We start from the raw sequence: 15923 nt of genomic DNA on the forward strand, positions 1-15923 counted from the left end.
TTATTGATTCTTTATTTAATAATTCTTAAACTTTATTTAAAAAACATGATCAATTTTATTAAGAACTCAGAAAAATCGCTTTATTATAGAATTCAGTAAAGTTTATCAAAGAACAGATAGTTCCAAATTCAATCTCTCTACCTCTCAACCTCTCTAACACCCGCATCTTATCCTAGCAGTCCTGCAAAGCAAGCAAATAAGAAAAACATAAGAGTTCTTACATCCAGGAATCGGTCAGCAAACGGGCAGCATCTCCGAAGTAAATGGAAAAAGCGACCCCAACCTTACAAGTCCAGGGGTTTTTATACCTTATTTCTCAACTTAATCTATCTAAAAAAGTAACTAACATCACCATCTTGTGTTCTGATTGGACAAATTCGGGTAGATGAGTACTTCCTCACCATTACAGCATTTGTTATTCACACGATTCAGCTAATATTATAAAAGTCTATTGTTTAGACAGTCCGTGGCCTAGGCACATCACATTTTAGTAACATTGCTCTTCTTTCCCATGGTTTGGGCATCCGATCATTCATGCTTGGCACCCATCCTAGGTTCCGGGTGAGGTAAGCTTGAACTCTCCCTCAAGCAGTCAGCTCGCTTGGGCTGGCAGAAATCTTTGACGCGCCTGCGCAGACCAATACCCACTCGCAGTAGCTCAGAGCGGCCATTTTCTCACTAGGCCTCACGGGCCACATTCGGAACTATCATAGAAACAAACAAAAATCTATGTTAATTAAAGTAATGAAACCCATTCTGTTTACCTCCCACCATGCTAATTTTTCCCATTAGTCGTTACCTAGCAGTATGCCACACAAATGCGTTTTATACTTACATAATCGACCCTCTCTTTTCACAAAACATACACAAAAGCACATTTAAATAGCGTTGTGTTTCAGGATTATTTTCTCCTCTTCATGGTCATCAGCTGTAGCGCTTTGATTTATACACATCAGCGGAATTCACGGTAAGCCTCGCCTGTACTTCGTGACAGGCACACCTCACATTATTTATTATTACAACTGTTTGCCTGCACTTCGGTGACAGGCACACCTCCATATAATTTATTGCCACATCTTCCTGCCTGCACTTTGGTAACATGCACACCTTCTTATTTAAGTTGAATTAATGTGCAGCATATTCAGTGAAAGGCACACTATTGTTTCAGCAATTACATAGGTGTAAATTTCACTTGTGTGCCACATCTGTGACACAATAACATTTCTGCTTTTGGTTGCTGGTCTGCCGCTTCCGTTTCTGACATTTGACATTTCTTTACATTTTCTGCAACATATACACGCTTCATCATACTTGTTTGTTGTGTGATTTTTCAAAGTTGTTCCGCACATTATTATATTTTTTTCTGCTTTCTGCTCCTTTCTTTTCAGTACACTAGGATTACTCTCACACCTAGTAGTCATGCAAAATGTGACAGCTCCTCCCTTCCTTTTGATGTCACCGGGTGAACCTGGAATTAAATGGAAATAGTGAAAAAAAGTTCTTGAGCGCTATGCCAAGGTTTGTGGTGTAAGCCTTAGTGCTGAGCGCAGAACATCTCTTCTTTTACATTGCCTTGGCTCGGAAGGGCAAGATGTTTTTGATCACCTGCACAAGCTTAGTGATGCAGAAAGCTGAGATCTAAATGAATTTGAGATCTGTATGAAAAAGCTTGACAAGCATTATTTGCCCAAACTAAGTAATCATCATACTAGAAAGGTACCAATTTGTCAAGAGACTACAAAATGATGGTGAATCAGTTGAGGTGTATGTCACCCCACTTAGGAAACTCGCCTCTTCATGAAAATGTGGTAACTTGCTTGATGAGAGAATCAGGGATCAATTTATGTTAGGGTGCAGTATTGAAAAGGTTCGTGAGGAACTCTGTCTTAGAGACAAACCTTCTTTAGATGAAGTGTTACAAGTGGCTAAAAGAATTGAACATTCTTTAAAGTGTGTGGATACATTGAAGAAAGACAAACAAGTTTCTGTACAAGACGTAAAGGAAGAAGCCAAGACTGTATCTAAAGCAGATAACACTGTCAGGTCTAAAAACAACCCTTTTGTTACTAAGTGTTTCAGGTGTGACAAAGTGGGACATTTTGCCAATGATAAAAAATGTCTCGCTTTGAAGGTCATCTGTTCTAAATGCTAGAAAAAGGGTATTCTTTCTATTGTTTGCAAGAGCAAGTTGTCTGCATCTAATATTAAGTGTATTGAATCTGATGTTCTTAAGGAAGACTTTGTATATGGACAAATTGTTGTCCAGGTTGATTCTAGTTTGGAACAAAAATGTTCTCCTGAACTAAAATCTTGTCCAGTTGACACAATTCAGGTGGAAGGTGAATCTACCAAAGTTCTTTTTGATTCAGGGGGTAAAATCACCATAGTATCCAAGTATTCAAAACCTTCTTTCAAGCTAAACTTGCCTGCAAGATTTCACTTCTGAAGCCTGACAAACGCCCCTGTCATGTGCTTATCTAGGTTCCTGATCGATACTGTGACCTTATGCCCCTATTCGGCTATAAATCCATGTATTCCCTATATTGGCATAACCGTTCAAGTGCGATTTTCTGTAAAGTCATCTCTGGCCTCACACGAGCAGAGCCACAGAGCCACATTCCAGCATGACTCTCTGCTACTTCCTTTGCGACCAATTAGTGCAATGACAGAGCAGCAGTCACTATCTGATATTCCTAGATAACACTCCGAGTTCTTCAACAAGATAAAAACTTAGCAAACCTGGAAATCCCCGCTTGCTATGTTTTGATTAGTAATGGAACTCTAATGAGCAACTGATAACTATCACTTCCTAGTGACATCTTTAATTGACGTCTTATGTCCAGCAAACTTGCGTCAAACCCGGCACCTGTCAGGTATAAATATTACCAACGTTGCCTTAAGCAATGAGCGAACATGTTGCTGATGCCAGCTGCCTGCATGACCCCGTGTTGGTAAAAACTAGCACTCTGTCGCTGCAGCCTGCTATCCTGTGGTGGTGAAGCTACTGATTACCATTATCGCCGCTACAGCGCGACCTATGGTGCAGTACGCTTGAGGAGCCGTGCAGCCGTCCTCTGCGAAGACATCCAGCCCAGCTGCCCGCAGACGCTGTCACCCCTCCTTCCTCGACGCGCTGAAGAAGCCGCTGCCTTTCTCGTGCAGAGAAATCCAGTCCCGGTGCTTCCAGTTTACCCTCGCAGGTGACTGGGATATCGAGAGAGACCCCTGAAGGAGATACCAATCCTCCATCATTCTATTCAGAGGTATGGTGTTGACTAAACCCTTAGACGAGAATTCTTGAAACAAACCTTGGCAAAACCAACTTAACTTAAGCTACTTACTTACTCCCCCTTCTCACGTGTTAGGCTTAGGTCAGGCACACTGGGGTAGGCTTAGTTAGAAGCACCAGTTGAGTATGTTAGCCTAATGTATATATGACTGTATATATGTTTTATTACTTTTAAACCATTGTATGGCTAAGAAACCATATCAATGCTTTTACAGTTCTATTTCGCAATACTTATCTTACTGTACGTACTTTTTATAATAACAGTTATTGCAATTGTGGCAATACATTTCTCTTGTATGAGAAGAAAGACTGTTCAATAAATGTTAACCCTTTATTGATAAACGCCCGTCTCTCTATTCTCTACATACTGTGAAAGTAAACTGCACTAGACTGACTGAGTGAAATCTGTGTCTATTGTTTCACACGACCCTAGAGATCGACTCTTGATCTGAGGAGCAAAGTTGTCATGTTGCACGGTTGTTGGAAAACTGAATCCCTTCTTGTCTGTGCCAAGGAAGCTGATCACTTCCTATGCAGAGAAGAAAGTTTCCAGTGACCTCTGAGCTAGTTGGTAACACAACCCAATTAAGTTTAGCATAGTCAGTGGAGGCCTGGAATATAAGCAGTTCCACGTCGATACTACTGTTTATGTTATTCCAATGCGCAGGGCCTAGTGGGAAACTAGGAACTACACTACATGGCGCCCTAACGTTTGGTAAGGCGATAAACTAACGCAAGACTTGTAGAGTAACTCAGTCGTGCATATTTCACACCCCTTTCTCCCTTAAATACTCCAATAGACGTCTGGAGTGGGTGAAAGGTTAAAATCCGCCCGACCTTAGTAGGAAGAAATTCCTATGTAAAGCTCTGGTTTATTCAACGTTGAAGGATACAGTGTTCCAAAATATTGTGCATCTAATCTTTGTCTCCTTGGAGACCTACTCTGCAAAAACTGCATTTATACAATGTCAGTAGAAAACAACGGCACCACTGGGGCCGCAGCAGATGCGACTCAGCGAGGTCCCGAATACACAGACCCGGATGCTATTATCATCCCGGTCCAGTTAAGAAGATCTATAACTTTAAAACTTATAGAACACGGACTGACACCTCAAGGTGGTACAGTAATTTTCGTGATAGAGGCTCACGAGTATCGGCAGACAGAGGTATTCTATTCATGGATAAACTTTCCAGCGGTAAACGCTATAACACAAGAGTTTCACTATTACAAAATAGAGGAACCTCCGGGAGAGTACGCTCCTTTTGAGGAGATTGAAATCCCACTTAAATTTCAAGAGCACCTGCTCTGGTTTAATGGCGCCCTAAAACACAATGATCACATAACTAGGCTCGGTCCACTAGGTAGACCAGGAGCCACGTGGCCGGTTCTAGCCAGCTACACACCACATCCTGACATTACAAGAATGTCTAGAGAAGAGCTGTTAGCACAGCTAAACACATTAATAAAAATACATAGGCAATTAGTCCAATATGTAATACGGACTGCAACAGTCCAGCCAGCTGTTAATACACCACAGCTGACCCCTCATCAGGGGAACACAAATAAAATTACACCACAGAACATACAGTCATGTCTTGGTAAAACACCCGTAAAACGGGAACAAATTCCTTTCTGGTTAGCCCAGAAAATCACTCAAATAGAGGCAGTATTTCCTGATACTACCCCTATTGAGAAACACAGAATCTTGACCATCTGCCTTCCTATGGGAATCGCACCACACGTGGAGGACTGCGACACTTGGGGTACAGTCTTTGCTTCCATTTACACAAAAACACACGGTGTTCCGTCTATGGCGGTAATACCAGACGTGCTAAAACAGATTCAAAATGAATTCGGTCCAGAACCAGCTTTAAATCTAGGTATGAAATTACTGAAAGACTTCAAGCAGGTCACGGCTATATTATTAGCCAATGTAAAGGGAGAAGCAGCATCTGTGGCGATTCGCCAGAAGTTGAGGAAAACAGATATAAAAGATCCTGTTGAGCTTGCAAAAATCATAGAAAAATGCTATGAAGAATTAGGTAGAGACAGCTTGGGTGGGAAACCAGTTAAGCCCCAACTGCTCGAAAATCCAGAAAAATTATTTATTAAAAATAATTTAAACACTCCTAAAAAGAGCTGGGATGGAAATAAACAATCCACTCCTAAGGAAAAAGTTTTCCAGTCCAGAGGAAGGTCTCCTCGACGGAGGGAAAGAACTCCGACTCGAGAACGCCAGTCTCCCCAGAGGGAGCCCTCTGAGAAAAGATATAACCTTAGAAATAGGGATAATATAAAAAAACCTGATAGATATCAAAGTATTGATACACGTCCCTCTCGATCTTTTCCACAGAATTCGGAAAGAAGAGGACGGTCAGACCCAGGAGAGCACACCAAGTCCAAAGACAAGGAACCTGCTCAAAATAAGAAATCTCAATTTCAGAAAAAGAAGGTAGCCAGTATTAGAGTAATCAACCATGCCGAGAATACTGAGGACACAGTTGAAAAACGGGGAGTGGGCATTGACAATGTTGGACAGTGCAGCAGAAATCAGTATAGCGCGCAAGATCTTGATGAGTCATCTGGAGACAGTGGACACGAATGAATACATTCAGGTTGAAACTGCCGACGCCAGACTTAGCGAGCCCCATAAAATATACGAAATAACATTGCGTATAGAGGGTGATAAGACTAGGAAAATTAGGGGTCTATTTTGGGATAAGCTCTCAAAAGGCTATGATATTCTGTTAGCTGAAAAAGATTGGCCCCCGGAGTTTGTCAGGGAGTGCCCTCGTGGCGAAGAAGTGATTATGCCTGCCTTCTCGAATCACATACCGATTCACAAAAAATACACATATGCAAGGAAATGGGCTGTAGCCCAGGCACCTGCATTGTATAAAAATCATGTAGGATGGGATGAGGATTCACCTCCTCACAAAATCCAACTAAAAAGTGAACCAACTGCCCAACGGCAGTATCCCATAAAGCAAGAAGCTAAAAAACAGGTCAGGGAGATCTTAGATCAACTTGAGTACCAGGGGGTGATTGAAACATGCACCTCTCAAATGAACAATCCTTTGTTTCCTGTCTCCAAGCCAGACAATTCATATCGTCTAGTTTTGGACTACAGACATCTTAATACATGTTGCAAAACTTTTGCAGTACAAAACTCGCATAGTGCAGCCCTAATGAATAACATAGTTAGGAAAAAATACAAAACGACATTAGACATTTCTAATGGTTTCTTTTGTCAAAACATTGCACCAGAAAGCAGGTACTTGACCGCTTTCTCCGCATTTGGGTCACAGAAAAAATTCTGTCGACTCCCACAGGGGTTCAAGAACAGCCCAGGACTATTCTCAGCTAGGGTAACAGAGTTACTACAAATCTATGATGATGAGGCATTATCTTACGTAGATGATATTTATCTCACAGACGACGACTTGGATACTCACTTGAAAAGAGTGAACACCATTATACTTGGGTTCGCAGCAGAGGGTTACAAATTCAACTTTAAAAAGTCCCGAATTGCCCATCTGACAGTACTGTTCTTAGGGTACGAATTGTCAAGTGAAGGGAAAAGCCTAGCGGACAACTTCTTAGAGAAGTGCGCTGTACTCCAAGCTCCAAAAACGCTGAAGAATTTACAATCCATACTAGGTTTTCTGAATTTCGGAAGAACTTACATCCTAAATTACGCAGAGAGGGTTAAACCTCTCTACGAACTAATAAAACCTGATTTAAAACAAATCAATTGGACTCAAAAACACACAGAAATTTTGAGATCACTGCAAACAGACATGTTAGCAAAAACTAAATTAGATACGCGTGACAACACGATCGATCTTGTAATCCGAGTCATCCCAGGAAGATGCGGATTCACGTACCTAACCTCTAATGAGGGAGAAAAGGTACCAATTTCAATTAAATCTCACTTGTACACACAAGCAGAAAAAACATTCAGTCGCACAGAAAAAACTGTGAACGCAGTGCAAATCGCATTAGCAAATGAACGAGAACTAGCACACGGCAAACGGATTAATATCCTTACAGCGGAATCCGCCTTCGAGGCGCTATTCAGCCCAGTAAACCTGCCTACAGTGTCACTGGATCCAAAATGGATACAGTGCATAGATTCTCTAGGAGCGGAAGACGTGAAATACTATTTCGCCCCGCAATACGAAGAACTGAATGATTTAGAATATGAAGAAGAATATCCTCTGCCAATCGAAATCCTGCCTCTCCCACAATACGCATGTATAATCTATACAGATAGCTTTGTACAGCATTTCAACGTAGAGAGCAAATCCTACAATGCAGCATGTGCGATTATTAAAGGTCGTTGGCTGTGCGGTAAATTCAGACCGAAAGTAACAAAAACTGAATCAGTAAAGTACTGTTCGGTTCAAAGAACTGAAATCAGGTCTTTAAAGATGGCGCTAGAAAATGCAGAACGCGAATTCCCCACACTTATAGTGTGCGATTCTCATTTTTGCGTCAATTCTTACAACAACAAACTGCAGAGTTGGATCGAAAACGACTACAAAGATGACACAGGTGCCACAATAAAGCATAAAAAGCTCTGGAACGAGGTAGCTCTTTTACACAAAGAACTACAAAAGACTCACGTGATTCACGCACAGAGTCTTCAGCGTGATGGCGTTCACGTTGCAGGGAATTCATTGGCTAATACAGCCACCGCGGAAGCAACTAACCCGGCTTCCGTAGCCACAAAAAAGCGTACAGATAAGTACATAGACGGGGAAACCATGCTAGCAGTAAAAACGACCGTAAAAGGCGACTGTGCAGCACTACCCGTAAACTATCCACTCAATTATGCATATATCATCGATGCAAACTCCGTTCCTTTTGCTCGAATCCCTGGAGTGGGGGACAGAGTAATTCCAAACATGAACAGGAGAATATTTTTAATAGCAGACGCACACATGGGTTTGGGTCTACGGCACAGAGAGATCAAGGAATCACTGACTGAATTACAATCAGTATTCTGGTGGCCGGGAATGAGTGTAGAACACCAAATATATGCAAACAACTGTGAAAACTGCAATAGGGATCGCAGTAACGAACCTTGCTACCGGCTACCAGTCAGAAAGAGCGTAACGCTGCCTATACCCCATCCTGCGTCCTATTAATAGTTAAGACGAAATACACTTAAAAAAAATGAGGCCTCCAGCACTCGGCTGACGCTAGAACGGTTATAAAAGATTTGCGAGTCTTTATCGGCACATACGCAATTACCACGTTCCATTCTGACCAGGGTCCTGCTTTCAGCTCTCGAGCCTATAAGGAGGCCATGGCCAGCATGGGAATTGGGTTGCGGTATTCTTGTCCGTCGCACCCCGAAGGGAATAGTGTGGTAGAAAGAAAAAACCGTGACATAAAGCAATCTATAACAGCGAAGGTATTAGGTTCAGGCGCTGGGTGGGTCAAACATTTAATAAGTGTCCAGACTAGTCTTAACAACATGCCAAGAAATTCTCTAAAAGGTTTCAGCCCATACGAACTATTGTTCGGAATTAGAATGAACGTTCAGGACCTCGATAGTCAGATGTCAGTGGTACAAGCAGAAACAAAGCAGTTTGAAGTAAAAGACCGTTTGGCTGTTTTACAGGAACTGAATGAAACAAGAAAATCATTAAGCAACATAAAGTTAAAGCAACAGCCAAATACCACTGACGAGGCACCACCCGCAACAGCCCCAGCAAGGCCTGTCTGGATTCCAAAGATTGGGGATCTAGTCAGAGAAAAGATCGCGGTTAAGAAGGAATTTGGGCCTTCTTACAGAAAAGCAGTACCTGTCTTAGCAGTCACCGGAACAAGATCAGTTGTGCTACCGCCCCTTGCTGGTAAAAAGGAGAACAGAGTCGTGTCCATCGATCTGGTAAAACCACAAGCATGTGGCCTATAATCAACAGTAGGCCCAGTGGACTCCCAAGAAACAACAGAATACCCAAACTTGCAACAATCCAAGAGGTTCAAACTGAAAGACTAATCACATTCGATCAGCCTGCAGTGCACAATGAAGGACTATGCAATAATGCCATGGAACTCGTGCCTCTTGAAACACAGATTGAAACAGTTCGTCAAGAAACAACACCAGTCTACAACGATGTGGCATCAGAAAGTGCTACCGAGAGACAGATTGAAAGAACAATCCCATCAATTGACAGAACTGCCTCTGGTTATTTCATCAACTTCGACAACTTCTCTGAAGATTTAAATGACCCCGAAGTGATGCCAGAAACAAAAAAGTCTTTTAAAGAAAAAGCAACGGAACTCTTTCATCAACTGAAGGAAATCTACCTTATTTCCCCTTGGCTAGAGTTCTGGTTTGGTCTAGGTGTATTTTTCCTCCTGCTTTGGCTCATCATGGTACTGTGTTTGGGAAAATTCATTGAAGGAAAATATATTACAATGGACACAGCAAGTCAGAACATTAACCTAGTCCTGAAACGACACAGATCATCCCACGTGAAGAAAAGAGAACTGTCAACAGTAAATGTCACAGCAATTCCAATACCTGGTGGGGTAGTATGGGAGAAAAAAGACTATGAGATCTATGGTCCGGTCGAAATCCTGAAGTATCCTCATCAACTAAAGGTTTCCTTAAGTGACTTTGTGACACCAAGTACATTCTCTGATGATTGGGACTTTAACAGTATTAATGACATGATGTCTGATTTAGTAATGTCAGCTAGATTCACAGATCATGATTATTTACAAGGTTCATCTAGTTATGAGCAGTTATTCTGTTATACCCACTATGGGGATCATTACTTGCATAAATCTGCACAGCCTAGAAATGTTTTTATGTATAATCAATGGGAACATTGTTCTACACCACCTAAAAGCAGTTCTAAAGCATTTTTTGAGAAATTCAAATATTTTTCAGGGTTTAACACCAGTGATGCAGAAACGTTTTATTATAAACTGTTAGATAAAACAGGAATGAAAACAATGCTGACAAATTCTAAATTGATATATTCAGAAGCATTTTATGACAAAATGATGACATTTGGTTTTGATTATTGGAAAAATAATATTGAAACGAAATCAATTTGGGGTACAAAAGATTGGCAGGTGCAAGGCATAGAAGCACTATTTAGAACCTGCATGATACCAGAACAAATGTTATTTCTAAATGACACTGCACACCAAACATCCTGTCTTGGCCTAGCTAAGATCAAAGAACTTAAAACACCGTCTATACCAAAGCCAATTCCTGAAAATACAACAGCTGATATTGAGTTAGACGTGTCACAAATTTTACATTTCAACAGAACAAATCCTGATTGGAAAAAGTGGTTAATCTGGCCTACAGACACAAATAGCTGTCAAGATAGATTCCTGAATAAAACACAGGGTTTAAAAATGACCAGATTAGACTCGAGATATTCCCAGAGACAACATCCAGGAATTATAACCACATACAGTGTAGGGAAACTCTGCCTAGAATGGCTAACTACATCCACACTGGCTGAAATTAAGCAACACTTGTCTCTATTAAAAGATGGTGCTGATTTGCGCAATTTCATTCTTGGACCACGCAAACAGCGTCAAAAGCGTTTCATAGCGACCAGCATCTATGCTGCTTACAACATGGCCAGTCTCAATTACGCTCTATTATAGAATTAGGCTGGACGCTGCAAAATCTTCGTTCAGGCTATGTGCCTTGGCGTTTAATCAACACAACGTCATTATTTTCCATTTTTAACCTTACTGATAAACAGATCAGTTTGGCACAGAAAGGAGCAGACTATACAATCTTGAGCATCGAGAAACTCGAGAGATTACCATTGACAATGTCAGAGAGCCCTGTCATTGAATGGATAATACACGGAATTATCACAATTCCGATAACAACTTTCCACTTTAAAAAATGCCTTGAATACATACCTGCTGGCCAGTATGAACAATTGGGTAAGGGATATGTTAAATCCGAATGGAAATTACCATACACTCATTCTTGCTATAGTGACAGCGACAAAAATGTATTTCTTAGTGGTGAAAATTGTAAACACTCACTAAGCGGTATACTTTTGTGTCAGGGTATTAATTTACACGGAGCATGTGATGGCAATTCAAACAACCTTTCATGCCACCAGCTAGTCACACCTGCAACTCAGATAGAGCCCTTCTTTATGCAACTCGCAAACGGGAGTTACATTCTAAGAACGGATCACAGGTGCTGTGGCCTCGCGCCCGGAAAAAGTTATCTAGTACAAGTAACGTCCATGGTCAAATGTTGCATGCAAGCATTGTTCCCGAGCGGGCCTCCAGACTTAGTGACTCCCCTCTGGCCTCGTCTGAATCTCTATTCTATACGAATTGATACATTAAGCAAAATGAAATCTGTGCTTTTACAGACAACAGTGCCTATAACGTCATCTAAAGAGACGTATGATCTTCTAGTCGCAAGGACGGCTACTGAGGTCCATGACCTTTTATCAACAAATTGCCCCGTGCATTTCGTACAAATGCTCGACCAACTCCTTAACATGTCTAGTGCTACAAGCATCCCAGGCATATTTAAGACAGTCTTTACGGGACTGCTAACACCCTTCCAGGCAATTTTGGGAATCTTTCCTAATTTTGTGCACTCCATTTTTGGCGGCATTCCACTATTTTTTGGACTCATCGCAGGGATTCTATTTTTGACCCTTCTGCTACGTTATGGCAAGCCTCGGCTCAGACATAGCTCCCATGGGAATGGAAGAGACAATCCTAGCAATGCGCTACAGGGACAGGATAACTAACGTCCTCGGATTGGCCAGGCTGAGAGATCTAAACATGACCTGGTTCCTTTCATTCAGACCAATATGGCAAAATTGCATTTTACCTGTGCTACGGTGTATGCTTTGCGGCGATGAATGCGTGTTGGACATCTGTCTTTCACTTCCATCAGCAGTACCAATGGACGTCGATACTTTGCTCAGTCCAATAACGGCTCACGCATTGTGTTGTCCCCAGCGGCTACCAATCCTGATGACGGCATTCGTGGAGACTCCTGTACTACAGCCAAGTGGTAACAGTGGAGCGAGTGACAAAAGCAACATCATCCAGGTACAACGTTCTGTGAGCAGGGCTGGTCCTGTCTTCGATGACAGCAATCATTCTAACACTTGCCAAGTTACAGCGCTATCTAATTTGGTTGAACTATCGCCTGATTTTGTAGACCAATTCTTTGCGAGCCTGTCTGATACGATGTTCTCACCAACAGAGAAACAATAACTTTTGAATAGCTTTCCGACACACGGCGTTCCCATGAACTCTGAATTCGGCCTTCAGTTTTGATCAACATAAAACTGCCAGGAGCTTTGGTAAACTGATTTTTTCTTTGAATTGGACAATTTTTAAAAAATATTGACCCTCTCCTTTTGGCACGAACAATTCTTTGCTTAACGTAAAAACTATTCTTAGAGAACAGAAGCTTCACACTTCTATTTCTAAAAAACACATCTAGAGACATAACAACATTACACCAGCCTCTAGCACACATATTATTACAATGCATTTTTATGTGATGATTTATCTCGCATTTCTTCTGTCAGAGATACTTCATGTGTAATTCTTTATGCATAATCGTTCATTGATTTCATATGCAATAATTTTTGAATGATTACTATGCTTTTAAAACTACGTACAGTACCTAAATTCCATGTATTACAAGTACGCCTATTTCGAATGCATTTATGTATTTTGGGGTGGGCTATGTTACACCATGTTACACATGCATCTAATTGCTTAGTTTTAGTAATTTTGATGGACATGAATTCGTGGAGTGGGTGTCATGTGCTTATCTAGGTTCCTGATCGATACTGTGACCTTATGCCCCTATTCGGCTATAAATCCATTTATTCCCTATATTGGCATAACCGTTCAAGTGCGATTTTCTGTAAAGTCATCTCTGGCCTCACACGAGCAGAGCCACAGAGCCACATTCCAGCATGACTCTCTGCTACTTCCTTTGCGACCAATTAGTGCAATGACAGAGCAGCAGTCACTATCTGATATTCCTAGATAACACTCCGAGTTCTTCAACAAGATAAAAACTTAGCAAACCTGGAAATCCCCGCTTGCTATGTTTTGATTAGTAATGGAACTCTAATGAGCAACTGATAACTATCACTTCCTAGTGACATCTTTAATTGACGTCTTATGTCCAGCAAACTTGCGTCAAACCCGGCACCTGTCAGGTATAAATATTACCAACGTTGCCTTAAGCAATGAGCGAACATGTTGCTGATGCCAGCTGCCTGCATGACCCCGTGTTGGTAAAAACTAGCACTCTGTCGCTGCAGCCTGCTATCCTGTGGTGGTGAAGCTACTGATTACCATTATCGCCGCTACAGCGCGACCTATGGTGCAGTACGCTTGAGGAGCCGTGCAGCCGTCCTCTGCGAAGACATCCAGCCCAGCTGCCCGCAGACGCTGTCACCCCTCCTTCCTCGACGCGCTGAAGAAGCCGCTGCCTTTCTCGTGCAGAGAAATCCAGTCCCGGCGCTTCCAGTTTACCCTCGCAGGTGACTGGGATATCGAGAGAGACCCCTGAAGGAGATACCAATCCTCCATCATTCTATTCAGAGGTATGGTGTTGACTAAACCCTTAGACGAGAATTCTTGAAACAAACCTTGGCAAAACCAACTTAACTTAAGCTACTTACTTACTCCCCCTTCTCACGTGTTAGGCTTAGGTCAGGCACACTGGGGTAGGCTTAGTTAGAAGCACCAGTTGAGTATGTTAGCCTAATGTATATATGACTGTATATATGTTTTATTACTTTTAAACCATTGTATGGCTAAGAAACCATATCAATGCTTTTACAGTTCTATTTCGCAATACTTATCTTACTGTACGTACTTTTTATAATAACAGTTATTGCAATTGTGGCAATACATTTCTCTTGTATGAGAAGAAAGACTGTTCAATAAATGTTAACCCTTTATTGATAAACGCCCGTCTCTCTATTCTCTACATACTGTGAAAGTAAACTGCACTAGACTGACTGAGTGAAATCTGTGTCTATTGTTTCACACGACCCTAGAGATCGACTCTTGATCTGAGGAGCAAAGTTGTCATGTTGCACGGTTGTTGGAAAACTGAATCCCTTCTTGTCTGTGCCAAGGAAGCTGATCACTTCCTATGCAGAGAAGAAAGTTTCCAGTGACCTCTGAGCTAGTTGGTAACACAACCCAATTAAGTTTAGCATAGTCAGTGGAGGCCTGGAATATAAGCAGTTCCACGTCGATACTACTGTTTATGTTATTCCAATGCGCAGGGCCTAGTGGGAAACTAGGAACTACACTACACCCCTTGGCCCATGGTGGTGAGCCCACACCACTATGTGGTTACTTCCTGGGTCTCACTGAGTACGGGGGCGATATCTTTCAGGTAAAGTTTGTTTCTAAAAAAGGTGACAGCATCATTAGCTGGTTTCACCAGGGAGACTAATGAGTCATGCTAGATCCAAGTAGTTCTTCTACATCATCCTTAAACAAAATGTTCAAGCTATTCATGTGAATTCTGATGTCAATGTTGAAACACGCCTTAGAAAGAAATGTCCAAAAGTTTTTAGAGAAAAACTTGGTTGTCTTAAAGATTTTAAATTGGACATTCCTTTATGCCCCAATTCACAACCTTCTAGCTGCAAGACCAGAAGTGTACCTTTAGCTTTGAGAGAAGAGATGAAGAAAGAATTAGAGAAACTCAATGAAGGGGGAATAATTGAGGAAGTTACTTGCACAGATTGGCTTGCTCCAGTTGTGGCCGCACGCAAGGTCAATGGGTCTCTACGCTTGTGTGTGGACTTAGGCAAATTAACAAATGCATGGTAGTGGATAGGTATCCACAGCTGAACATTTCTGAATTACTAGCATTGTTGGGAGGTGCCAAAATCTTCAGTACCATCGATTTGGCATCTTCTATTGAGCTAGCAGAATCTTCAAGGGATCTAACCCTCTATATTACTTCGTTTGGGACTTTTAGGTTTATTCGGATGCCTTTTGGCCTGGTGTCAGCGGCGTCCATTTTTCAGCGTGTAATGGAGAGGTTTTCAAAGATTGTAATGGTGTTTGTGTCTACCAAGATGACATTCTGGTGTAGATTTATTTTCCAGGTTGCCTGAAATCCATTGTACTTCTAGCATAGAGACTGTTCAAGTAATTACATTTTGAGAGACTCTCATAGCCAGAGAAGCGTACCCTGAATCCATTCTCATGGACAATGGTGTACAGTTAGTCTTGAAGGAAATTACATTTTTTTTTAAGAACAGGGGCATAAAACATAAAAAGTGCTCCCACAAGGACACCAATGGGATGTTGGAGAATTTTCATAGGGTATTAAAAGTAACCATCTCCTGGGCCAAAAACATTGGGTTTAACTCGAAGGAACAAGTCTTAAGAAAAATGTTGAGAATTACAGAATAACTCCTCACAGTTCTACAGGTCAGTCTACCTTTGTTCTCTTCAAAGGAAGGGCTCCATGTACCTTAGTTGAACCCTCATGGGTGAGGCACCTAGAGAAGTCTGTCTTTGTATCTTCTCCTCAAAAGAATACAATTGATTGGCGGAAAAAAGAAGAGGCTAAGGGCCAGATGCAGGTAAATTCAAATT

Source organism: Lissotriton vulgaris, chromosome 10, assembly GCF_964263255.1.
Source record: "Lissotriton vulgaris chromosome 10, aLisVul1.2, whole genome shotgun sequence".
NCBI lineage: Eukaryota > Metazoa > Chordata > Amphibia > Caudata > Salamandridae > Lissotriton > Lissotriton vulgaris.